The sequence below is a fragment of the Hipposideros armiger genome, unplaced genomic scaffold (genome assembly GCF_001890085.2).
Source record: "Hipposideros armiger isolate ML-2016 unplaced genomic scaffold, ASM189008v1 scaffold_72, whole genome shotgun sequence".
Classification (NCBI taxonomy): domain Eukaryota; kingdom Metazoa; phylum Chordata; class Mammalia; order Chiroptera; family Hipposideridae; genus Hipposideros; species Hipposideros armiger.
Genome location: NW_017731422.1, coordinates 3,291,331 through 3,300,318, shown reverse-complemented (window position 1 = coordinate 3,300,318; position 8,988 = coordinate 3,291,331). Strand labels below are relative to the sequence as shown.

At 48.4% G+C, this 8,988-nt stretch overlaps 1 protein-coding gene across 1 annotated transcript in view; it reads left to right on the top strand.

The window, feature by feature from the left end:
• PPP2R5D (protein phosphatase 2 regulatory subunit B'delta) overlaps positions 1–8,988 on the top strand; it is a 16,790-nt gene that overhangs the window by 4,478 nt on the left and 3,324 nt on the right. The window lies entirely within an intron of this gene.

Below are 8,988 nucleotides of genomic sequence, written 5' to 3'. Positions count from 1 at the left end.
CAGGGTTGGGCCCACTGCCTTTGGTCCCAATGGAATGAGAGCTACTGAAGGAGTCATGAGCAGAGGTCAGTGCAGCCCAGCAATCTAGGGCTGTAAAGCAATAAATGGTAAGCAGACAAAACAATAAATGGAAAAACAGACAGAGGGTGGAGGCACTTAAGGAAGTCCAGAAAGTTTGCAAGGTGCTCCGTGGGACAGATGCTCAGGATGGTGAATGGCCGCATTACCCAGGAGCTGTCTTTAGATCTGAATCTTTTTTTTTTTTTTTTTAAGTTTGTAGCAGAGGATAGTTTTATTAGAGCAGAAAGTTACAGTTCTCCAAACGAGAGGGGGTCCCGACTGGGATGCCCGGCAATCTTTGATTTCTGTTTCCTGCCTTTTGTTCTAAACTGTTCAGAGGGATGGAGGAGAACGGGACACAGAGCTCTCTCATTATGGGCAGATCTTATGTATGTTGGGAATAGAGATCGGTTAACAAGTGTTTGGAGTTAACTCTGGATTTAAATTTTTTCTGGGCTCTCCTGGTCCCTATGACCCCTAAAGAGACTCAAGCACTTTTCTCACCTGTGACCATCGTTTTAGGCCGCAGTGGAGTAATCAATTGGAAGAAGCAGGGTGGGTTTCCCCATTTTACATGCATGGAACTTGAGGACCACAGAGGATAAATTCCTGCTTTCTCTGCACGGGCACAATAATCTGAACAGATCTCCAGGTAGCCCTTTTTACTGGGTGTTGTTACTGTTTGTTCCTACATGGGTTTTTCCCCTACCAGCCTGTGAGCTCTGAGGGGAAGAGCTGGCTTCTTCCCTACACCTGTGTGTTCTTGCGCTTGGTTCACAGTATCATCAGCAAATGCTTCTGGGGAACATTCCCTCTGCACCCAGTCCCTCAGATGACATCTGTGGGACCCACTGGGAAGGTAATTGGGAGCTGGCAACTGACATTCAAGCAGCAAGAGAGACTTAGAAACAGGATTGAAAGAGACAGAAAGGAATGGTTAGGGGGCTGCTCCCACCTTTTGCCTAACTCCGACTTGTTGGGTTATTAGATAGATTGGATGTCCTTTCCTGAAAGCGGCCTTCCTTGCCCACCCAGCCCTATCTCCAGGACGAGGTCAGGGCTCCTGCTGTTTGCTCTTCTGGCATGAAGTCCCGCCCACTGCCTTTCTGGACAAATTTGTTAAAGGCAGTGTGTCAATATCAAGCCCTCTGGAAAAGGAGAGTGTTGAGTTCACCTTGGACTCTGCTTTGTGAAACGCTGCTCAGGGCTCACCTGTCTGAGGCAACTGAGAAATTCTGAGGAATTCTGCTCCATGAATTTTTTTTTTTTAAACTTCATTGGGGAACAGTGTGTTTTTCACAGGACCCATCAGCTTCCCAAGTCAAGTTGTTCTTCAGTCTTAGTTGTGGAGGGCGCAGCTCACCTCCAAATCCAGCAGCCGTTTTCAATCTAGTTGCGGGAGCCGCATGCAGCCCACCATCCTATGTGGGAGTCAAACCAGCAACCTTGTTAAAAGCATGCGCTCTAACCAACTGAGCCATCTGGCTGCCCTGCTCCATGAATTTCTAAAACTGCACCCATGTGACCTCAGGCAGAGGGACGGTGGAAAAGTTGGGGGCCAGGTTGTGAGGTGCAGGTTGTCAAAAGCTGTTTGGCACAGTCCTTTCATTGCCCTTTGTCTAGTCCAGAGTTTTGGGCTCTTTTTATTTTTTTAAAGGTTTTATTAGGGAATGGGGGAAGGGAACAAGCAAGTTGCTGTTTTTTTTGGTTCCTCAGTCTAGTTGTGAAGGATGTCGCTTCACTGGCCCATGTTGGTATCATCATTGCGCTCTTCCCGGCTGAGGCAGTTGCTCGCCGGCCATTGGATGGCTGGCCATTGGATGGCCGCTCACGGCGGCTCACGAAAGGTCATGCCTGCTGCCAGCCAGCCCCGCTGCAGCCTACGCTGTCGCTGGCCACTCTCGTCAGCCCAGCTCCAGGTTGAGCTGTTGTTCACCATCTTAGCTGTACAGGGCGCAGCGTCACTGGCCCTCAGGTGGGATCTGAACCGGGCCCCTGCCGCCACTTGGCCAGCCCCAGAATTTTGGGCTCTTACACCAAATTTCCCCAGTGTCAAGCATTTGTCAGTCCTTCCAATTGATCCTAATAATTATAGCAGCCAACGTTTATTTTATTGCACAGTGACTTGTATATTAGTTTCCTAGGGTAGCCACAACAAATTACCACAAACTGGGTGGATTAAAATAACAAGAGGCTAATTCTCTCATAGTCCTGGAGGCCAGAAGCCTGAAATCAAGGTGTCAGCAGGCCGTGTCCCTGTGAGGTTCTAGGGAAGAGCCTGTCCCATGCCTCTCTCCTAGCTTCTAGTGGTGTTCAACAATCCGCGGCATTCTTTGGCTTGTAGACCCGTCACTCCAGTCGCTGCCTCCATCGTCACATGGTCTTCTCCCCGTGTGTCTCTGTGTCCAAATTTCCCTCTTCTCATAAACACACCAGTCCTGTTGGATTTAGGGCCCAGCCTAATCCAGTATGACCTCATCTTAACTTGATTACATCTGCAAAGACCCTGTTTCCAAATAAGGTCACATTCACAGATGTTGGGTTGCTGTGAATTTGGCGGGGAGGGGACACTATTCTACCGAGTACGCTTTGTACCAGGCTCTGTGCTGAGTACTTTGCATGCATTTAATCTTATAATCTCCTCATGTAATGTTCACGGCACTCCTGTGAGGTCATTCTGTTATCATCGTCATCCCCATTTTACAGATGAAACCGAGGCTTAGCCATGTTAAATAGCTTTCACTCGGCAGTAAAACAGCAGAGCTAGAATTCAACCCAGGTCCGTGTGGCTTGGGAGCCAGTTGTCCCATGTTCTTGATGACCTGGTACACTGGCTCTAAGATTCTTTTTTTTAATTAAAGTTTATTGGGGTGACAATTGTTAGCAAAGTTACATAGGTTTCAGGTGTACAGTTCTATAATACATCATCTATATATCACATTGTGTGTTCACCACCCAGAGTCAGTTCTCCTTCTGTCACCATATATTTGACCCCCTTTACCCTCATCTACCACCCCCATACTCCCTTACCCTCTGGTAACCACTAAACTATTGTCTGTGTCTATTGAGTTTTTGTTTCTTCCTTTGTTTGTCTTGTTCCTTTTTGCTTTCAGTTTTATATCCCACATATCAGTGAAATCATATGGTTCTCTCTATTTTTTCTGTCTGACCTATTTCACTTAACATTATAATCTCAAGATCTGTCCATGTTGTTGCATGGCTCTGAGATTCTAAAAGAGTCTTAGAATGGAAAGGAGCCTTGAGAGGGCTGACTTACTGTGACCTGCCGCTGCAGGCAGGGGTCTTTCTTGGTCTGTCTTGGGAGAAAGCAGTTCAGTGCTATGGACGTTTCGATGTGGTACACCCTGTCCCAAGTTCTGGGAGTGGGGGCAGAGGGAGGAAGAAATTATCCCACTCTCCTCCACTTCAGCTTGACCACCCTATAGCCAGAATTGTTACCCTAAAAGCATTTGTGGTCATATCAGTCCTCTACTTAAAAACCTCTGTTGGGGGCCGGCCGAGTGGCACGATGGTTAAGAACTGGCTTGGGACTCCAGAGGACCCCGGTTCGGATCCCACATGTGAGGGCCAGTGACGCTGCCCTCTACAGCTAAGATGCTGAACAAGAGCTCAACCTGGAGCTGGGCTGCCATGAGGCGGCGACTGAGGCGGCGACGGCGTAGGCTGCAGCCCCTGTGGCAGTGGGTTGCCATGGGCTACTGTGTGTAGCCAGCATCCGCCGTGAGCATCTGTCCAGAAGCCGGCGACTGATCTGCCTCCTTGGGAAGAGCGCAATGATGGTGCCAACTTGGGCCAGTGAAGCAACGTCCTCCACAACTAGACTGAAGAACAAAACGACAGCAACTTGTCTGTTCCCCTTCCCCCAATTCCCTAGCACTGTTCGCATCCCCCCAATTCCCCAATAAAAATTTAAAAAAAAAATTCAAATTCATACCCTCGGCCCTCCTTGGGTGGCCCCGTCCCATTCTCCTGGCACCCATCCTGGTTTCTTGTCCCACTGGACATCCCATCTTCTGATACAACGAGCCCTTTTATGGCACGGGGCCCTCATTGATGTGACGCCATTGACCTGGACTGCTTTGTTTCTCTCCTTTCTTTCTTTGCCTAAACTCATGTTTATCCTTTAAGAGCCAAATAAAAAGCCACCTTTCCAAGGCCATCTTCCCTCATTCTCAGGCGGAGGTTTTAGCTCAGCCCTCTGTAGTCCCATATCCTTTGTTGCTATCTCTGCTTTTGAATTTTTCTGTACGAAAAGCTGCTTTTGTGTCCGTCACGCCCGTTGGACTGTGAGCTCTTGGAGGGCAAGGACCATGTCTTATTCATCTTTTAATCTCTAATGCTGAGAACGATGTTTATTGAATAAATGAAGGAACAAATTAAGTCCAGTTAGATAGAGCTCTAGATGTCAGTATAGGAGAGAATGCCTCTGTGGTTTTGAGAGTTTTAAACTAAATCGATCTTTTTATTTTTTGGCTAGTGAATTCATGATGCCAAAGCTATAACCTTCGTCTTTGCATTTTTCACTGTTTAGCTTTCATCTTTCTGTGACAATGCTTTCTGTAGTGCTTAACTACTATTTCTATCTCCTGTTTTATTTATGTTTCAATCTATGGGTTGATGGTGGGTATGTTAGGATCAGGTTGGACTGGGTTTGGTTCTGAGTATAGTTGGCAGGTGTAGTTACAGTCTCCTGTGGTGTGAAAATACAGAGCGCCCCTTGATTGCTGGAGGCCTGAATCTAGGAAGGCGTCCTGGAGTTTGGATCTTGTTGAGAGTTTAGTAGTAGTGACAGGAGAAGGCACTTCAGGCGGAGGAGATGACCACTACAGAGTCTCAGAAGTGGGACCAGGCAGGATACCGAAGGAGTGGACAGCAGGTTGGCCACGCTGCCTTTAGTCAGTGTCCACTCACGCTCTGATGGCAGGGAACGGGGGGTGGATACCCAAGGCCTGGAGTCATCTGAGAAGGCTTTTTTGGAAAACAGGTGGGACTTAAGCTGAGTCTTGAAAGATGCAGTGCCTTCTTGGGTTCCCCTATTTTAAAACAAGAAAGACAATGGACTCTTAAGGAGCATCTGAGGTGTGTTAATTTCAGGAATTTCCAGGCTGCATCCCTAAAATCCAGGGATGGGAAATAATAATAGTAATAGAAGCTACTGCTTATAAAACACTTCCGTGTGCCATGTACTGTTCACTTAAATCCTTACTACAATCCTGTGAGGTAGGTCCTATTGTCACTCCCATTTCACAGATAAAGAAACTGAGGCACAGAGAGACAATATGACTTTGAGATAATAAATGGCAGAGCCAAGAGCCAAACCCAGGCAGTCAGGTTCATCTGCCCTTGACCATTAAGCTCCACAGATAAGGGTATGGTTGTTCCTATGACAGGGACGTGGAGGCACAAAGCAGGGGAGAGTCTGATGCATACCAAGCTCTAGCCCCTCAGACTTCTGTCTCTCTCCCCCACCCTCCACCAAACTGTGATCCATCTGCCATGTATAGGAAGAGAGACCCCAGACTCCAGGTGCCTCACACTGTCTAACCAAAATCACACTAGCTGAGCGCTGGTCTTGGCAAGAGAGGTGTGTGACGGCTGCTTTTGCCCCACTTCCTTGCATTCCCCTCGTCAAATTGGAATCTGGAGCTGTCATTTTAGGCGGAGGAGAAGGCCAAATGGCCAGAGTGGTAATGAACTACACTGGACCCAGGACCTGCCCCAGGCTGGACCCCAGGCTCCCTTCCTGTTCTCTGACCCCCAGTTAGGTCACAAGCTCAACATAATTGTTGCTATCAAAAATTTGGAGCTTACAAAGCATAACATTTCTGTCTTCCCCCCTTTATCCTATCCCAGAGGATTTCAAGTTCCCCCACTCCTTGTTGTATGAAGTGAGAGTTTGTGGAGGGGGCTGGAGAAGGGGTGGGGATGGCAGGTATGAGCACAAGACAACTGTCCTGTGTGCTGGGTGCCCTTGTGGATGTGGCCTCGCTCCTCTAGTCCTACTGCAGTCTCTGGTTGGGGGTAAGGGCTGTCCCCGTGGCTCAACCTCTCTCCCTGGTAACAATGGGGTTACCAGGACGGTACCTGTGGGTGGACCGCCCTGCCAATATCTGTGTGTAGGCGTCTGAAAATGGGCTTCCTGGGGCTCTGACGCCCGTGTCTGGGAAGAAGCATAGAGATAGCTTTTAAAAATTAGCTGTATTTCTCTCAAGATCAAAGCAGTGTCAGCTTGCACAAAATCCAGAAAAGCAGAAAAAAGTCATCTATCCTTCTGCTACCACAGGAGATAGTCATGACCACCGTGGTGGTCTTGTTCTTGTCCTTTTCCTTTTGGTAACAGGGTTTTAGGTTCTGTGCCTGTGTTGTACTGTGCGAGAGCTCATTTTGCATGCACTGTTTTTATTGTCCTTATTTTCGATTTCTGTCAACATGGTAAATGTGAACATGTACGTCGTTCAGAAAGCCTTGGGTTTGTAATGCAAAGGGCAGCCCCTGCCCAGGTCCCGCTTCTCCTGTGGGTCTGTGACAGCCACTTTCAATTCCTAACTCTTTCCATGGAGATTGACGTCTATTATTTTCAAATAAGAGTCTTTTACTTTTCTTTTTTAATTTTTGAAGTTTTGATATTATCTATGGACTCCCTACTGTGGAAAACTAAGGCCTTGGTGTCTTATACCTCCCTGTGGACATTTCCCCTCCCCCCTAAAATACTTATCACCAATTTTGGGTAAATTACTATGACTGTGTAAATATTTTTCACAGCGGAACCATGTGTGATTATATTTAGTACATAGTTTTTGTAAACTTGATTTTAACTCCATGATAGCTCATTTCTTCCTTTCTTTCCTGTTACATATAACTGTAAAAAACTATAAAAAGGCCAAAGCTGCCTTTTATAGTTAGGATTTTTCTTAAGCTACATTTCTAGCAGTTAAACTACTGAGACATAGGAATGGATGTCTTTTAACTTGTAATTGAAGACTGTCACACGTTCAGTAAAGTGGTACAGTACAGTAATCTTAGGTGTCTTCTCAGTGAACGTTTACATGTGTATATACTGTGAACCATCTCCCAGATGCAGTCAAGATAGAGAATTACTCAGAAGGTTCCTCATGCCCCTTCTCAGTCAGTACCCACGCACCACCCCTTACCACCCCTCCCCTAGCCCCGGAAAGATAGCCTCTTTTCTGACTTCTGTCATCGATTAGTTTTGCCTATTCATGAACTGTAGTGAACATTTAGAAGGCCCTTGATACACAGGCAGTAGGCATCACTTGGGGAGACACGACTTCGTGTCCACTCCCTTCCAGGGATATAACCCATAGTTATATGTGACCCTGGCCTTGGCTCCTTTCAGGGCAGGAGACAGCTCCTCACTGCCCAGGTCGGTGCAGGCATAAATGGACTGGGGGATGGGCAGTGGCCCCGGCCTGGGGTGGAAGGAAGAGTTTGGAGCGTGGACTTCAACAATTCACTTGTTCGATCAGGCCCAGCCACAGCCACAGCCACAACCCCAGCCCCAGCCGCAGCCTCAGTCTCAGCCACCGTCATCCAACAAGCGTCCCAGCAACAGCACACCACCCCCGACACAGCTCAGCAAAATCAAGTACTCAGGGGGGCCCCAGATTGTCAAGAAGGAGCGACGACAAAGCTCTTCCCGCTTCAACCTCAGCAAGAACCGGGAGTTGCAGAAGCTTCCTGCCCTGAAAGNACCCCCCCCCCAACCCCCAGCTTCTTCCCTCCCCTTCTCACCCTCTTGGGCCTGGGTTGGCCTTTTCCATCGTCCCCTACACCCCCTTCTGCTCTGCCAAGCTCCCTGACCTAGAACAGCTCTGCTTTCTCTCTTCTCCACCAAATCTGGCCTAGGCCCCTCCCTCTAGTTCTTCCTTCACACACAAACTTGTAAGCCAGGACAGAGCCTTTCCTTCTGTGGATGGAACCTCAGAATGTCTGTGCTGGATGGGAGCACATTCCGTGCAATCCCTAGTGGTACTGATGAGGAGACTGAGGCCTGGACAGGGGAAGGGACTTGGCCAAGGTCACACAGCCTGTGGGAGGTCCCGCTGCAATACTGGGGCTCCTGATTTAAAGGCTTCTTCTGTACCAAAGTCCCCCCTAACAGGCATCAACTAACTCCCAGGTTCATTCTAAACCAGCCACCTTCCCAAATCTGAGCAGGCTTCTTTCCTTAATCCTAGGATAACCTTTGCATTTTTCCCTTTTTGCACCAGTGCTGAACTTCTGTCTTTCCTGGGCCATACTGTCCACGAATCCGGAATCTGCCCTCACTATCAGATTAATTTCCCTTCTTATCCCACAGGCCACCCTCCCCTGAACACCATTGCCTTTGTCATGGTGTTCTGATACAGGCCATTTCTTGATGTTGCCTTCTTTCACCTTCTTCTACCTCCATACCGCCTTCCCCTGTTCTTCATCCCTGCCTTTCTCTACCCTCTATTTCCTGCTGTTGCTGAGTCTGACTCAGAGGTGTGGTTCCTTTGAGGTACAGACTCACCCAGAGGATGCTAGGATACCAGTTCCAGCCTCCCCCAGCTTCTCTCCTGGCTGGCCCCTCATGGTGGGGGAAAGCTCTGGCCTGGTGTTCTGCACCAGCATAAAGCAACCCACTTTATGACCCGAGAGGTGTCTTGCTTTCATTTGCCCTCTGATTGGCTGGGTTGCTGGGCCAATCTCTGACCTTATCAATTAAACTCTTTATCCTGGGGCTGTTGGAGATCTGCCAGGCACCTCTGATTTGGGACTGTCCCCATAACCTCTCAGGGCCTGACGCTCTGAGTGTAGTGTTGGTGATGGTGTTACTGGGCACTGAACCTCCTGGGGTGCTGAGCTGGGCAAGGTTGTGTGCCCCACCCAGGCCCTTGTCTTTGGGCATGCTGAGGTGGTTTC